Source organism: Peromyscus eremicus, chromosome 1, assembly GCF_949786415.1.
Source record: "Peromyscus eremicus chromosome 1, PerEre_H2_v1, whole genome shotgun sequence".
NCBI classification, from domain to species: Eukaryota; Metazoa; Chordata; class Mammalia; order Rodentia; family Cricetidae; genus Peromyscus; species Peromyscus eremicus.
In genome coordinates, this window is record NC_081416.1 from 104,224,213 (window position 1) to 104,242,464 (window position 18,252).

The following is an 18,252-nucleotide window of genomic DNA, read 5'->3' on the forward strand; positions in this document are numbered from 1 at the left end:
TTGATCACTTACCATGTGCTAGGATTTATGCTGGGTTTGGGGAAGACAGCAGTGAATGAGATAAAAAAAGATCCTTGTCTCAGAGGGCTTAGCGTGAAGACAGGGATGGCTAGTAAAGAAGGTTGTGGTAGGCTGAATAATGGCTCCCGTCAAAGACCTCCTCATCCTTATCCCCGGAACCTCTGAAAGCTACCTGACACTTTACAGATGTGATTAAGTTGTGCCTTTGAAATGGAGAATTAACCTGGATTAACCAGGTGGGCCCAATACAATCAAAAGAGTCTTCAGAAAAGGGAGCCGCAGGCTCTCTGTCACAAGGAAGGTAGGGCTGTGGAAACCGAGGGCAAACTGCTGTGACTGACAGTTCCGGAATGGGAGAGGCCAGCTGTCAGAGCAGGAGAGCACCCTCATAGGAGATGGGGGAGGGCAGAGGAAGGGGTCTTCAGAGCCTCTGTCTGGAATGCAGTCCTGCCCACCCACTTCAGACTTCTCACTTGGGAAACTATCAAAGAGTAACTTTCGGTTGCCTGAAGGCAGGTGGTGGTAAGTTTTACAGATTATGATCCTAGCTGAGAAGAAAGGTGAAATCACACTGAGATAACAACCTGAGAAGGCTACTCTGAGAGAAAGGATCAGAGAACCATGCCCAAGAAGGACACTCCAGGAGAGGGGAGGGCAGGTGCAAAGGCCCATGGGGAACAAACATAGCCATGGTGGGGTGGCCAGACCTCAGCAAGAGCAGGGTGGGGGGATATGGGGTGCTGGGTAGGATGGTGTCAAGTGAGGTTGGACAGTTATACTGGACTCAGAGATCATAGTGTCTTTGAGACCACAGCGAGGGGTCTGGCATTTAACTAAAAACCAAGAGGAGCTGCTGGAGAATTTTAAGGTGTGTGTGTGTGTGTGTGTGTGTGTGTGTGTGTGTGTGTGTGTGTGTGTAAAGTGTGTGTGTAAACTATCATTGCATTGGTCAAACTTCCATGAAGAAGACCCTTCCTTGGGACAAATAGCAAACTTCAAGGCAATCAAGACCAATATGTCCTCCACATGAGCGCACCTATGTCTGCTCACATTCCTAGAGCCAGCTCAGTCTTCTGTGGGAAGCAAGGACTTCTCTTTATGCTAACCTAGCTCTCTAATGCTTTCGGGCAGGGCCCCTGAGTACACAGTGAGTAGACAGTGCTGTAACTTTCAGTAGGATTTATGACAGTGAGAGCTGACCCCTGACATGGAGGCACTCAGCATTACTGCATTACTGAACTTGAAACACTCCTGCCCAGGGGTGCTTCTTTCCATTTGAGGCACTCTGTGACTCTCTGGCTCATTATTTAAATACAGCTTTAGACCGTAAGCTATGTGAAGCAAGGGGCCATCTGTACTTTATCTCTGTAGCCCCAGATTAGCGTGTAGTCAGCTCAGTAGGCCCATGTTGAAAGAAGGGCTATGTGGGAAAGAGGGGCACCAATAGGTTAGATCTCTTTCTCTCTCTCTTTTTTTTTGGGGGGGGGCAGGGTATGAATCAGAAATAGGAAGAATACTAACAAACAGGAAAAGACTGGTCTCAAAACACCCATCCGTGGTTCTGTTCTAATTACTGATCAGAAGACATGGCTTTGTTCTCGTGCAGCTGATACTAGGGAACAACATGAACATGAGACAAGGCCTCCCCACCTCCCCTGAAAAGCCCGCTGGATGCCCAAAAGCAGCCAGAGTGTGTGGGAACACATGAAATGCACACACATATCCAAACATCACGCAGCCTCTTTAGTTCCTTGCACATACTGTTGTGGTCAGAATGTGAGGTGTCCTCCACCAGCTCCTGTGTTTGAACACTTCATCTCCAGCTGGTGACACTATTTTGGAAGGTTGTGGAAAGTTTAGGAGGTGGAGCCATGTTGGAAGAAGTAGGTCACAGAGGGCGGGCCCTGAGGTTTCCACAGCCCAGCCTCACTTCCTTTTCTGACTGTGGATACAGTATGGGCACTTTCTCTCTCTCTGCTCTCTTCCTGTTGCCACACTTTTCCTTTATGGGATGGAACATGTCTCCTAAAACCGTAAGCCAAAATAAACCTTTCCCTCCTTCAATTGCTTCTTGTCAGGTATTTTGTTATGGTAATGAGAAAAGTAAAATATACACATGCTATTATCCACATCTGTGCACATCAGGCTTTCCAACAATCTGTCTAATGTCAGATGATGGTTCTGCCATCTCACATTTCTACCAGCAGGTCCAAGCTGTAGGGCTTTCTCAAAATGAAGTGCGTATTATTCTGTTCAGCCATTAAAATTGTTTAAATGATGCTACTTTTGTCAGTGGGTGTCTGTGTGATTTTTTTAAAGTTATGCTTCAGTGGAGACGTTTTAGAGTGTTGTGGCCCTGCCTCCATTTCCCTCTAGATTCTGTCCCTCCTCCCATGCGTGAATTTGCATATCTCAGTGATTTTTCAGAGCACATATGGGGTAAGATAGAAGAACTGACTGTACTGTCTTTTGTCGGCAACACCAAGAAAACAAGAAAATACACAGTGATTAGCAAGAAATTGAAGTCAAAGCAATAAGCACGAAGGATGATTCATGATGTCCTTCTGGTGTATAGGACACTCTTACTGTTTATTCCTTTTTCATCCAGTCTTTCATCCTTTTACTTACTCTCCAGCTAACCCTCCAGTGTCTGCTGTAGGCCGGGTCCCATCATAGGTTCTGTTGACACAGCAAAGACCAAAAGCAGAGGTCTCAGAAAAGCTTAGGGTTGGAGGTGAGTGTGATGATGCACACCCATAATCCCAGTACTTGGGAGCTGGAAGAGGAAGGTCATGAGTTCAAGGCCAGTCTGGACTGTTTAGTGAGGCCCTGTCTCAAATACAAATCTTCAAGTTGGAAGAAAATTACATCCATCTATTTCATCACTGCAGGCTTTGCAGGCTTCTTTCCAGTACCATCAATGTACTTACAACCTAGTACTTCCTACTATCAGTGTGTCATTGTTCTCAATTCTTTCAATGACCCAGGAGTGTAAAGGAGACAAACTACCTAGTCCTCTCAGTTTCCAGATGAGGATTGTGGGATAAGCAGGAAATGGTAGAGAGAGCCATCTGACTCCAGCCTGGGCTCTTGAATACTGCCATTGACTTTTGGGGAAGAATACATTAAGTCTTCATCTTTGGAAGAGGATAGAGGGTGGTCTATCCTTCATTGGAGGCAGTCTCAAAGGACAAAAAACTATGTGAAAAGTTGTCACTGGGATTCATGGTAGTGGGAAAAATCTGTATTTATTCAAGAAAATACCTTGGAGGCCACTTCATTTCATGGGATCAGAGGAAGATGAACACCATGCTGGAAGGACACCACGTTACAATGTGTGGAGTTGAAGTTGTGGTATGGTAGAGAGGTGAAAGATGAAGGGGGATGTAACCTGATAGCACAAGATTGCCCGTGGGGAGGTCCTATGGGTCAGATATGTCAGGCTCCCAAAGGCTGGGGGACCCCTCTATATTTTCTCTTTTACATTATCTGCTTCTTTGTGCTGCTGACCTAATAGTAACCAGCCTGCCACAAAACCATTTGCATACTTGGGGAAGATAAAACTTGAAGCCATGTTTCCGCCTGGGGTGGACTAGCAGACCTGAACCGGGAGTGGGCCAAGAACATGAGCACAAGATGATGGGCAGCTATCTTTGGTTTTCCTTGGTCAACCATGGGAACCTGCAGCCTACTGGGGTGGGCAATCAGAACAAGCTGGGTGCTGTGGACTGTTCTGGAATCTGAGGGCTCACAGAATCTGAGCAAGGCTCAGGTGTAGATTAGGGGTATCCAAAATCCCTCAAAGGCTGAGGAACTTCAGATGGCCTTTGGGTTAGAGTTGTCAAGAGCAAGAGCTTTCAAGTCAAGACAACCAGGCCATAAACACCTACTTCGCCTGCAGCATGTTGGGGAAGCACTGAATGCTTAGAGAACACCCAATGCAGTGGCTGGCATAGTCTTCAAGCCATTGGCAGCTCTTGTTATGACATCTTCCAAAACTGGGGTGTGACGGAGCTACTCCAGCATGACCAAAGTGGGGAAATCAGACCTGCTTGGGAGCCCGAGCTGAGAGATAAAAGAGGGAAAAGGCCATGCCTGGCACTAAGGTAACTGCTTACTAGGTATTCAGTGGTCAAGACCAAGGCCAATCATAAATTAGGAAGGAGGAGTACTCTGGTAGGGTTTGGATCCAGAATGCTCCAAAGTCTTTTGTGTTGAAGACTTGGTTCCCAGCTGTTGGTGCTACTGGGAGGTTGCGGAAATAATGGAAACTTTAGGTAGCAAGGACCAGAGGGAAGAGGTAGGTTACTTGAAGTGTATTTTAGGAGCCCGGCCTTTACGCTTCTCTTTTCTTCCTGGCTGCATGAGATGAGCAGTTTCTTGCTCCCTGCCATGATGTACATCTTGTCCTCAGTTCTAAAGTCAATTGGCCAGGTGACCCTGGACTAAAACTTCTGAATCCTTGAGGCAAAAGGAGGAAATCCTTTCCCCCTCCTCAAGCTGATCATCTTCAGTGTGTTCTCACAATGATGAGAAGTGAATTGCACACATCCCTTTCTTCAAAGGCTGTAGGTTCCAGCCCCACTTGCTACCCTGGCCTGAATACCTGTTCAACTTGTGTGTCAGGAAGATCCAAACAACTGGAAGCTGTTATGCCTGTGTTCATTAGTATTCCCTCACCTCTGCCATGCCACCTTCGTTCTGGCTCAAGACAGCCCTAGGTTTGAAAGAAAGCACTTCATCCCCTCATTCTCTCCCTCTTGGCTCCAGCTGCACCCCTCTTGGTGACCTGGTTTCTCTACCCCACTCATCCAGGGCCAACTTCTTACAGGCAGGGTCCTGACCACTCGTACAGCTGGCCAGGAGACCACTTAACTGGAGGCTGGATCAGGGACCTCCTTTTGCGCTCAGAAAGAGCCTCCAGTGAGAGGAACCAATGCTGTCATTGTAACAGCCGTCAGAAGGCAGCAGATGCTCACTGGCCATAAAGGGCGCAAGTCCTTGCTGGGGAGCTGGGTGAGCTGCAGAGACCTTGTATGCTATTTTTGGTGCCTGGACACAGAGGTGCCAGAGGAAGATGCCAAGCTGGAAGGCTGCCTGCCCACTGAGGGCTGGCCTCCAAGGGCCGGCCTGTGACTTTCAACTCCAGCCCTTTGTTGTTGCTCTTTTTCTAAGACAAGGCTTTCTAGGCTTGGCTGATGGGTACAGCTCTCCCTTTAGAGAGCCAGAGTCACCTGAGTGGGTGGCAGTCACTTGGCTGTTGAACTAAGCACCGGGTTCCTTAGCTCCCATACTGCTTCTGTTTAATGGGTGAAGAATCTGGACCTTGGGAGTGGGAGAGATTCCCATAAAGCCATTTTCCAGAGAACTTTTAGTTGTTGCTGCCACTTTCTTGAGAATGCAGAGTAAAGTGTGAGTCAGGGTCCCTGCCTCTGCTCTTTGCCCTAGTTATTCAAACTTGGAAAAGCATATCACCCTCTCCGAGTCCTCCTTTCCACTCTGTGAAGGGGTAGTGAGAGGCTGTCCCTCCAGAATGGCTGGAAACTGAGGGTGAGGGGATGGAGAAGGCACAAGGACCTGAGGTGGGTTGCAGAAAGAACTCAGCGTTTATTAGAAGTTGATGGTGTTATTCCCGCTGTTGGACTGTCTGCCAACACGTGACCTGCACCTCAGCTAATTCTCACAACAACTCAATGAAACAGACCAGCTCACTTTCAGATGAAGAAGCCGAGTCCCAGGAGACAACGGGGGTCCTAATGACACACAGCCAGGGAAGGGCTGCTAGGAGGGCACAGACTACGAGCCTTGAACTGGGGCCGCTGCTCTGTTCAAGGTCTGCATCTCAGATGCGCTGGGGTTCCCTACATGCTGTGTCCCCAGGAGATTTAGCAGAGGGGACAAGAGCTGTCCGAGCACTGGTGTGTTTATGTACACACATGAAAAGAGTACAGGTTGGCAAGGAATAGGAGTGAAAGAGCTGACAGCCAGTACCAGACTCCACAGACTCCTGCTCTCCAGTTCTCTCCCTGGCTTCTACAGTGTCCCCGAGACAAAGAGAGAAGCCCATTTAGAGTCACTCCGGTACATACCATAATCCTGTACATTGTCCACCCTGCCATTGCTCAGTGGCCCTGTGGTGCCCGGGGGTTGTCCTTTTATGGATAGTTCAGATACCCATACCCATACCCACACCCATACCCATACCCATACACATACCCATACCCACACCCACACCCATACCCACACCCACAGCCACAGCCACAGCCACACCCATACCCATACCCATACCCATACCCATACCCATACCCATACCCATACCCACACCCATACATACACCCAATGGTTGTGGCCTGTATGGTCTGGACCTGAGTTGTGTCTCAGGACTCCCAGCTTCGCTTCTCTCTTGGGTGCTCTGTCTTCTAGATCACTCTCAGGCACACCTTTTCCTCCCAAGTGTGACCCACACCTGCATCTCAGAGCAGCACTGCTACCGCCTGCTAGCCACTCTCGGTGTCCCCAAGAGTGGCCTTCTCTCCTATGAATTTCACAGGGACTTCCCTCCTTGGCACTTCTTCCTGAGTTTCCCCAAACTGGAAGAGTGACAACTTGAATATCTAGCTGTCACCTAGCCCCATCCAAAGTCTCTTCCTGACCCCAATACATCCCATTGGGGAACCTGACAGTTCCCAAAAGAGAGCCCCCCAGGAAAGAGGTCTTTAGATTCTTTTTGTGTTCCTTTTTTTTTAAAAAAAGATTTATTTATTTATTATGTATATAATATTCTGTCTGCATAGATTCCTACACTCCAGAAGAGGGCACCAGATCTCATTATAGATGGTTGTGAGGCACCATGTGGGTTCTGGGAATTGAACTCAGGACCTCTGGAAGAGCTGCCAGTGATCTTAACCTCTGAGCTATCTCTCCAGCCCGAGGTCTTTGGATTCTTAATTGCTGGGGAACAAACATCCACCATGGAGATTAGTGTGAGGGAAACACAGAAAGAGGTTTAACAAGTATTTGCCAGAGTCTCGAATGCTGATTTCTGACCTGAAAACTTCCTAGTCAATCCCTGGCAAGGCCACATTGAGCATAGGTAGTGTGATTGTGAGACAATTAGCATACGTGTCGGGTACCATTCTGTGTGCTGTAGCTGTTTTAACTCACGCAGTTGCCATGACCCCAGCAAGCAGGAACAGTGCTCATCCATTTTGTGGATGAAGAAACTGTGGCAGGAGAAGCCACGCAGCTTTCTAGGTTCACCCAGCCAGGCAGGAGAGGAGCTGGGGTTCCCATGGAGATCTGGCTCTGAAACGGATGCCCAGAGCCACACTTTGAGCACTTCCTCCGGCCCTGGCCTTGTGATAAGTACCCTATGAACACTGCTTCATTTGACCCTCACAACAACCCTTCACTACGGAGACAACCAAGAGAACCAATCTGGCCGAGAGGTGGATGAGAGGAGCTTTGAACCGAGGGCTTTGTGGGACTTGTAAATCTCTAGCCTGGCTGTCGCAAACAGAACAAAGGATCCTTAGGTCAAGGAGCATCCCACAATGTGTAAAATATACACAAGGAGTGCTTCTTTAGCTTGCTGGAAGCATTCACTGCTGCCAACTTAGATCATCTGCTTCCCCAAACCGGGAAACTGCCTAGCCTAGGTTAGTCCCAGGTCCTGAGCGCCATCTTTCTCTCCTGGCCCTGCAACCAGGAAGGACTAAAATAAGACCCTAATTCTTCAGTGTCCAAGATGTAGCCCCTCCCAGGAGCCGTTCCCCTATCTGCACGCTCATGGAAAGAATGCTTTATACAAACATAACTGGCCTCATTCATCCATTCATTCATTCATTCACTCAACAAATACTTAATGAGAAGATATTATTGGGTCAGGTGATAGGATAAGGCAGAAAACAAGCCAGGCCCCAAGTTAGGCCCTCCTTAGAACTTACATCATGGTGGGGAAGAGACCTTCAGTATTTTTGAGAGAGATGGGGAGGGCTGGAGTGGGAATCGAAGCTATTTTTAAATGAGGTGCTGCAGAAGACCAGCCTGAGACTGAGCTTTGAGGGAGGCTGAAGGAGGTAAGGGAGGCAGCCTGCAAGCTCCACGTCTGCAGGAGCACAGGGACACTAAGCCTCCAGTGGGAGCCACTGAGGCCCCGCTTCAGGGCAGTGATAGAAGGGCCGCAGGAGATGCTGGAGGGATGTTTATTCATTTGTTTGAGGAAAGTTCACACGTCGCCAATGTGTTAATGGCAAACTTTTCAATAGCAGTCTCTAAAAAGAGGAACTTAATTACAAACTAAAATACGTGTGACTGTGAGATAGAGCTGGTATCTGGAAATCCTGGGAGTAACACAGGCCCTGGGCACAAACCGAGGAAGCTGTGTCAGCTTTGACTTTGGGAAATCCCCTACCTTCTAAGTCACTGTTTTGTCACACAGACATCTCAGGTCTCCCCCATTTATGGCTTCCTGCCGTTCTAGGAGGCTCAGCCTCTTTTTCTGTGGACTAGGGGTTAAGATACTTGCTTGGTCTCTGCATTGTGCTATAGAGTCAGGCAACTGATGTTCCTGTGTTTATGCCTGTGCTCATGCTTGTGTGTGCCCTCACGTGGAGGCCAGAGGACAGGGTTGTGTGTCCTCAATGACTCTCCACCTTATTTCTGAGACGAGGTTTCTCACTGAATCTGGCGTTCACCAATTTGGATAGATAGGTTGGTCAGCAAGCCATGGGTATCCCGTTATCTCCACCTCTAAAGCTTTGGGATTATAGGTGCATAGTGCCATACCTGGCTTTCACGTGGTTGCTAGAGTTCTAAATTCAAGTTTTTATGCTTGCATAGTAAGCTCTTCATCAACTGAGTCATCTCTGCAGTCTCTGGGCCTTGTTTTTAAACAGAAAAACAAGGAGGAGCTGATACTTGATGAAGACTGGTTTTCTCTGATGTTACCCCCACATTAGCAACCAAATCTACCACTCCTTTGTGCTGTGGGCATTTTTTCCTTCTCACTGTAACAGCAACATTACACCGTGGGCATTACCATCTTCTGGAGGACACAGAATGCAAGAGAAGAGGACTGTGAGCGTTGCATGAACAACAACCTATGCTGATAATATCCAAGTGCTACACAAACAGTAAGGCTGAGGCCAAAGCTAAGCTCACAGAACAAAACTCAGCCCAACACAACCAAATGTCCTCAGTGGACAGGTGCGTCTGCCCTTGAACAAGGGTTGCTGCAACCCTGAGAGGGAACAGACAGGAGTGCATGGGATGGCCATTTTGGGGACTTAGAGCTGTGGACATATGCTTCATGCCTGCTCAGGACAATGAGGTAGAAAAGCTGCCGGCAAGTCCTAGCTGCAGGCCTGAGCCTGGGTGGGGTGAAAGACATATGCCCAGCACTCCGATGGGGTACCCAAGTTTGTCAAAAGACCAGGGTATCAGTCTAACCTGCAGGATATTAAAAAATGCTAAAATGACCAACAAGGACCCCACACAACAAAACAAAATGAATATAAAGGGAGAGAAGGAGCAAAAAATTCATCTTATAGGTTTTAGTACCAATATATGTATATATACACACTGTATTAAAGGCCCTAAACAAAACCATCTTTATTAATATTTCCACAATGGTGATAAGATAGATGGAATGGAATTAGATATGAAAAAATGTAATATTCTGTGAAGGAAACTCTGGGGAGACAGGGAGCTATGAAGGTCATTTCTCATTAAGGGCGAACTTTTCTGTGATTTTTGCCTCTGACTTTATCCTATGAATCCTCTGCCAGAGCCTGCAATATGCCCTCCTTGTTTTGTGTGCTGGGGACAGGCTGTGTCACCCAACGGCCCCCTCAGCTAGGCGGTGTCAGGCTATTTTTAGCTCCTCCAAACAACTAATGGCATTATTGTCCATTTCCTTGTGGTGAGCTGTTCTGAAGCTTCCCAGCTTATTAACTCTGTGAGTCTTAGATGCCCAGTGCTAGGAAAACAGGGTTCCTTTGAATTGGAACCCGGGAAAAAGCAAAGACTTCTGAGTTCCAGAGGTGGCAGCCATCTCAGTGGCCATGCAGACTTCGTTGTAGACCCGAATTCTGGAGATACAACTCTTGGCTGTAAGATGTGCACAAGAATGTCCACCCCATGGGCAGCATTGCTACCTAGGAAGGACTTGTGATGAAATTTGAATTTGAGTACCTTGGAGAATGGTTTTAATTGGCCATATAGTCTTCTAGAAGCATTTGGATGAAAATTGGAGGTATTTGGACAGGTCCTAACTCAATTGGTCCGATTATTTATAAATAGGACAAATTCAGTTATGGAGACACATAGAGAGCCCTATGTAGAAATGAAGACAGAGGCCAGGGTGGGGCATGCACAACCTCCATGATGTCAAAGATGAATGCCAAATCGCTAGAAACTAGGGGAGTGGCCTGAGTAGACTCCCCCTCATAAGCCTTGGAGGAAACCAAATCTGATGATACCTTGATTTTGTGCAGTCTCCAGAGAAAAGAAAAAATCTACTTCTTTGTTTAAGCTACCTAGTTGGTGACATACTGTGATGGCAGCCCTGGATATCAAATATAGGGAACACTAGTAAAATGGAAGGCAACATAGATCCAAGGCTGTCACCTGACATAGAATTCAAGATCCAGGGTCAGAAATGTTTCTGGGACAAATCAATGAGATGACACAGAAGAAATCCTTCACACAGTATTTCTGTGTACCACTTGTGGACTTGGTTCCCACAGAGAACAAAGAGAGCATTGGATCCCTCAGGACTGGAGTTATAGACAGATGTGAGCTGCCATGTGGGTATTAGTCATTGAACCCCAGTTCTCTGGAAGAGTGGCCATTGCTCTTGACCACTGAGACCTTTCTCCAGTCCCAGTAGGCACTCTTAAGACTTATTAGGTAGATGAATGAATGAAGTTATGAAAAAGACATCAATCCCAGAACTTGGCATGGGCAGATGGTCAATGAGTATTTGCTAATTGTATGGTCATCAGCATTTGCATTTATACAGCTTTCCCCCCATGAACCAGGCAGTACTCTAAGTGATTGACATACAGTGATTGACATGTATGAAATTCTTACAACAATCCCATCAGCTTAAGTGATCCCATTTTGCATTTCTTTCATTTCTGCTTGGCTTTTAAGACAGTCTTATATATACCAGGATGGCCTTTGAGGATGACCTAGAGATTTTGATCCTCTGTCTCTACTTCTTGTGCTGGGATTATAATATGTAACTGGCTCACAGAGTTTTGGTTCCAGGATTGAACCCAGAGTTTCATGCATGCTAGGCAAGCATTCTACCAACCTATATACATCTCTACCTAGTGACCTCATTTTAAAGATGAGGAAACTGAGGCACAGAGAGGCTAAATAACTTTCTCAGATTCATTATCAAGTGGTAGAATTGGCTATTTGGTCTGCATGTCTATTGATCACTGTTTCGGGATGCCTGATCGCACTGTGGAACTCTGAGACTGTGTTAATAAAATTAACCTTGGACCATGGGGCAGTGCCAGTGACTAGTTGACAAGAATTAGCCATAGAGAGTGTGGAGGACCCAGGAAGACAGATAGAAAGACACACAGGAACGAGTAGGGAGGAACTTAGAGATTTGCAGTCCTTTTTGGTTTGGGGCAGGTAGAGAGATGCTCTCTTGCTAGTTCTTCAGCTGAAAAGGAAGGTCATAACCTTCTTGGCCTCTCTGAGCTAGCAGGTTTTCACCCCAACATCTGAATCCCAAGTCTTTATTGGTAAATAGAACAACTTAGATAAAAACAAGAGAGTTCAGTGATGTACGTGAAGAACTCAGCACATAGTAGGAGCTCAATCTGGATGCAGAGAGTAGTTGGGAGTCTTCTCTGGGGAAGGCAGGGAGCACAGGACTTGCCCTTGGTGGCCTTGTCTCTCTTTCTTATCCTCAGATAAGATCTCTTGCTTTCCACAGATCCTTGGAGTTTTATACTCCTCCAGACTTAGGCCAGACTAGAACTAGAGGGCCCTTTTTGGTGCAAAGCTATCCTATGCAAGTTCTGTCTCTACTCCCTTACTGTTTGTCTGAGAGGAAGCCAATCTGGTGCTGAAGAGGGGCAGAGGGGTGGTATAGCCTGTATCATCTGTCATGAGGCAGGTTGCACATTGTCCCCACCTAACCTCCATAATACATCCCAAACCAAGTGTGAGATGCTGACTTGGCGCTTCCTCCACAGGCCACAGGCTGGCTGTTCTTGCGCCTTCCTAGACTCAGCTGGGCTGTGCCAAGTCTCAACCCTGGCAGTGATTTACAGTGTCACGGGCTGGTGTCCTCCACCCTGACCACGGCTCTTGCCCACAGGTTTAATTATTTAAACAGATTTTACATTTTATGAGCATGCCCTCAGGCCTGGCAGAGGAAAGAGAGCCTTAGGAGGAAAAAGTCTTTGCTTGAAACAGTAAATTGAACCATGCAAGGACAGAGTTTGGGAAGCATTCCAAATTCCTGAATGTGAGCATGGTATTCAAGGCCCTTTGGAATTCATTCCAGGTTGCACGTTGCCCCTCCTGGGCAAAGAGCATACCTCTGCCTCACTGTGGAGGTTTGTAAGTTTGGTTTGCTTCTGCTAGCCAGCTTGCCAGTAATGCCCTGTCCTGCAGAGATCCTCATGGACACCCACATACTTATTCATCTTCTAACAGGAGGAAGGATTGCTGATGCAGTAGTAACCAGCCTCATCAACTCCCCCCTCCACACAGTTCCCACTCCATAGCAAGAGACTTCCTTACATATTCCCTGGAGACATTCCTCATTAGGATCTAGCTACATGCTACCTTCCCTGCCTGCCGGCCTTCCAGTGAAACCAATTGCTCACAGGAAACTCTAGTCATCTATCAGAGCCCAACTTCCTTGGACCGTGACGAACGGTGAACTTGAAGCCTTTTCTCTTAGACTGTGACTTCCTTCAGGATGGGATTGTGGAATTCAGTGTCTATTCTAGCAGGGATGAGGCCTGCTTTTTTCCAGAAGAGACTCCTGGGTGTTTTCTCTACTTGACACCTTCTTGGTTTGTTTGGTTGTCTGTTCACTCACTCACTCACTCACTCACTCATTCACTCACTCACTCACTCACTCACTCATTTGCTCACTCACTCATTCACTCACTCACTCACTCACTCATTCGTTCACTCACTCATTCGTTCACTCACTCATTTGCTCACTCACTCACTCACTCACTCACTCACTCACTCATTTGCTCACTCACTCATTCACTCACTCACTCACTCACTCACTCACTCACTCACTCACTTAACTCACCCACTCACTCATTCAACACACATTTATTGACCCTGTGCTGGGCTAGACCCATAGAGACAGCAAAGCTTTCCTGCCTTGGTTGCTCATTTTATAGCCGTGGAATCATTTGGTAAATGGCTGTTCTGAGGTCCTAGCCTCTCAAACAGTTGCAGGCAGCCATTAGTCCTGGGATGGTATGCACACCCAGGCTGGGCTAGAGACGACCCACCCAACCCTCAGGCCTTTGGGGGCTGTGTTTCCCTTGCTCTGCTCAAAGGATGAAGCTAGGGAAAATGAAGCTCACCAATCTCCATCTTCCTCGCTCTCCACATCTGTGTAAACTGGGGATAACGAAGTCCAAGGCTATTAAAATAATGATGCAAATAATCCACATTTTTCATCTTAAAAGCACTTCTACTGAATCAGATTAATCTTCCCTGCACCCTTGTGTGTAGGTAAGTGTAAATTTGTGCTTATAGATGAAGGAAACTAAACTGTGAGGTGATTACTCTCGGCCTCAGGCTACAGAGAAGGCAAGGCTTTGAGCAGGGACTGGATTCATCACTCATCCTTTATTTTGAACAGTTTTTCAGACTCCAAGGGCCATGTCCCTTGAGCAACTCTCAGGAACTTATTTGTCTTAGTGGTGTGCGGGAGGGTGTTGGAGCTATGCAGATTAGATGCCACACCCATGGCTGACCTCTGAGAAGTGACTTGAGCTCTCTGCCTGCTCTGATGTTCTCACTCACAAAATGGAGATAATGACTAGCTTGCAGGGTTGGGAGGGGATCCTAAATTAGTTTATTTTTGTGTAGTTATTTGCACAGTATGCAATACAGTTTTCTTAGAAATATAGAGACAAAGCATGAAATGAGTGAGGTCTGTTTATTAATTATCATTGTCATCATTATCATCACCATCAATATCACCATCATCAAAATCACTGTCACCAAGCATCATCATCATCATCATTATTGCCATGACTACCAAGTATTTATTCAGTTTTCTTATGGCCTTCACTAAGTGCCATGGGTGTTACAAAAATAGTGAACAGCACTTTTGCCCTCAAAGCTATGCTAAGACATCGTCATCACCATCATCATTGCTGTGCATCATCCTTTGGGAATTGGCGTGTTCCAGACATAAAGGTGCTGAGATTTTGCTGCCATAATAGACTGTACCCTGGAACTGTGAGGTAAAAAGAAACTTCCCCTTAATTTGCCTTTGTAGCACAGCAACAGGAAAACGAATACAGTCTTCAAATAAAGGACATAGTTGGGTAAGAGGAGAGTTATGTCTGAAGATAGCTGAAGAAGCAACAGATTAGAGCCAGGTTCATAGAACAGTTTGTACGATGTGCCATGGAGATGTTCAGAGCACTGCTGAGGTTTCTGGGTAAGTTTAGGTCCTAGGGTATCATTCAGTGTCTAATACTGGCACATGCTCTGTTAGGGGCAGGTAGATATATAAGTCATAGAAACTAGCTTTCTAGTTTTTGTTTTGTTTTGTTTTCCAATGTTTTATCAAGGCGGAAGCATTTGAGTTAGACAAGCTGCATGAAGATATTGATAGCCATTTTGATGCAAAAACACAACTCTTACCTCAAAAGGGATAAGGGATAATTTATTCTGGGGCCAAATATGAGGGACCATGGCTATCTAAACACAGATTTAGGTTACCTCAAACTCTGTGCTCCAATGAGGCAGCAATTTCATGAACTTTTTATAGTAACAGAACAAATAAGCTACAAATCAAGGCCCTTTTCAAATACATCAATGGGTACACCAGGCGGGTAGCTTATAACACAATGGAGAGAACTCTACTGTGGGCATAAGATGATATCTAACAGCATTCTTAGCCCTTTGGTTGGTGGAAAACTAGGGTTTTGTTAAGTTAATACATTCCAAAAGGTTTTTACATGTTAACCCCAAGATAACACAGTGGTAGGCAAGGAATAACTGTGGGGCTAAAGACAGCACAAGATACATTGTAATTAGGCTCTGGCCCTGCAACATTCCCATATCTCCACATCAATCAGTCAATCCACCTTTATAGTCACAGCTCTTTCTAGGAATTCTTATACACAAGCACTCTGCATATGCTACCGGGAAAGTTGCCTAACAGATAGATTATCCTACCAAAATCCTCACAAAATCTCTGAGTGGTCCTTCTAGTTTCCATCTCAGAGACAAAACACTGAGAGGCAGGAAGAAGACAGGGTCATGTGACTTGTGCCAAGTGGCAGAGTTGGTCAGTGTGATAATCAGCTGGGCATTAGCTCTTGGGGTCGGGGTGGGGGTGCGTGCTTCAGGAAGGATGGCTGATAGACTATTATCCTGGAAGCCTCCTGCCTTATTTCCTTCAGTAAGAAGCTGTGAAGCTGGAAAGTCACGCTGGCTAATAAACATTTAACACGTTTACCTGCTGTTAGGGGAAGGGTGTGCATAACCTCCATTTGCACCTCCACTTCCTCATCGCCCACATGTGCCTGCTTCTAGAGGTGTGTCTGTGTCGTTAATGATGGCAGAATAATTGTACACACTGCTCTGTGATTCCTTCGAATGCAAAATGTGATCAGTCCTCAGAACAGTTTGACAGGGCCAGAAGGAAGTGAAGGACACGGGGACCAGCTACTATGAGAGGTCTTGGCTTAAGCCAAGTGTTTGCACTACTTTCACATCAGCTTCTTTCAAAAGGCCCTCACGGTAGGCTGCACGGCTGATGGGTGAAAGACGTCAGGGCCACAGAGACCCACAGGATAACTAGAAAGTAAGGAGAAAGCTGGACCAAAGAGAAACTACGGTCCAAAACTGCTAGAGACCACCTTCAGCACAGTTATGTGCAATTCCTAGCATTCCTTGCAGTGGGGAGGGCTCACATGACTGGATCTAGTCAATGGAATGTGGGGGATGAGATGTAAGCCATTTCATGGCTTCACTTCTGGAAACCTATTCCTTGGAATCTTAACCTCTTCAGTCTCGAGGCTCTACAGAGATGGGATGTGGAGCTCCAAGATGGGTAGTGCTGGGATCTCAGATGAAGACTGAACTTCCTTGCCAACTCTGACTGCTTTGTGATAAGAAAAGTAAAGTTTTACCATGGTAAGTTTTTAAGGATTCATAGATCAGTGCAGCTCGAAGTCACTAGAGTAGTGTCTTTGTGTAATAGATGATGAGTCACAGCTGGTCAAAGTGCCAGGAATGAGTGTCTATGAGTGCTCAGCCATAAACAGTCCATCTACATCACAGCCTCACCCAAGGCTCCAGGACCATCATGGAAAAGGGATGGAAAGGCTGTAAGAGCCAGGGAAGACTGAAGTAAAACAGTCTTCCAGCCATGACAGGACTACTGCCCTGACTGACAGCAGCTGGAGATGACCACACAAGACCCATATGAGAACAAACTAGACAACATTATGGCATGTTAGGATGAGCTCACAAGTCCTGCCCTAGTGGAGTGTTACTGACAGTTGATGACTGCCAGACAAGGGGGAGGAGGTTTTCATTGTTGGGGGGGTATGTTTCTTCCTAGGTTGACCGTGCTTGAGAAGATGGTCCCACACCCGTGTGTATATGGGCAACACAAATTAGACTCAGTTATTTTCAAATTAAAAGTACATGAAAATGCGAGGGGAAGACAGGATGGAGTCTGGGAAGATTTGGCTGAGGGTGTGTGTAGGGTAAATATGACCAAAATATATGCATGAGCAAAATTTCAAAGAGTAAAGTTTTTTTTCAAAGACTAGAAAGGTTTTAAAGATCATCTACTATACCCACTAGCATAATTTACTTATTAACTACTGAAAACGAGATGGCTTTTTAGAGCATTTTTTTTAGAGCATTTATTTTCTAATCATTTTCATATATTTTATGCTTTGGAGGATCCTTGGGAGAACTTTGTGGTTCTAGTATCACAAATATTTGTATGCTTCTGGACAAAAGTTATCTTCATCTTTATTAGTTGAACATCTTTTCCTGTGTTAGTGTTTTCATGTAGTAGATGATGAGTCACAGCTGGTCAAAATGCCCGGAATGAGTGTCTATGAGTGCTCAGCCATAAATGGACGTCAATATCACACCTTCACCCAAGGCTCACGGACCGATGGCTCATGAGAGAGCTCACAGAAACAGTGGTTCAGTGATCAAGGGTGTTTGGAATGCTATTTGGCTACCATTTTCACTTTGGACAGCATTATTCTCCCCCTCTCCCCAGAGTTGAGGACTGGATCCAGGGCCTTGTGCTTGCTAGGCAACTACTTTACTACTTAGCCAAATTCCCAACCTTTCTACAGAATTTCTTTCTTTTCTTTTTAAAGATTTATTTATTTTAGTTTTATGTTTATGTTTTGCTTGCACTGTACGCATGTGTACCTCATGTATGTAGTGCCCATAGAGGCCAGAAGAGGGCATCTAATCCCCTGGAACTGGAGCTAAGGAAGGTTGTGAGCCAGCAAGAGGGTGCTTTGGGTCCTCTGTAAGAGCAGCAATTGCTCTTAACCATCTAGCAGTGTCTCATAGCAGGGAAGTGATTCGCCTTTCCCCAACCTTACTGGGACCCCACTTGATTGCGTGTGGTGAAAATCTATCTGCCTGTCACCTAAGTCTCATTCTGTATTAGAATCATGTTACCAACACTGAGTACTGGATACCAGAGTATGGACTTCAGAACAAGACTTAGATGAGGCCAACAATGTGGGTTGTCCAGTTTTTCTTATATCTCTAGGGATTACCGGTCATATACCAGGAGGTAAGTCTATCAACATGGCATAATCTTTCTTGAAGATATAGAAACAAGAACATGAAGTTTTTGTAATTATTTTTAAACTTTAACATTGCGATGGGGCACCTGTATAAGCAATACCTGAAGATGTTTTCTTTCCATATTCTCTGAGCTCAAGGTTTCTCTTCCTCCCAAAGCAAGCAAACTTCCACGGGAGAATGTTTATGTGT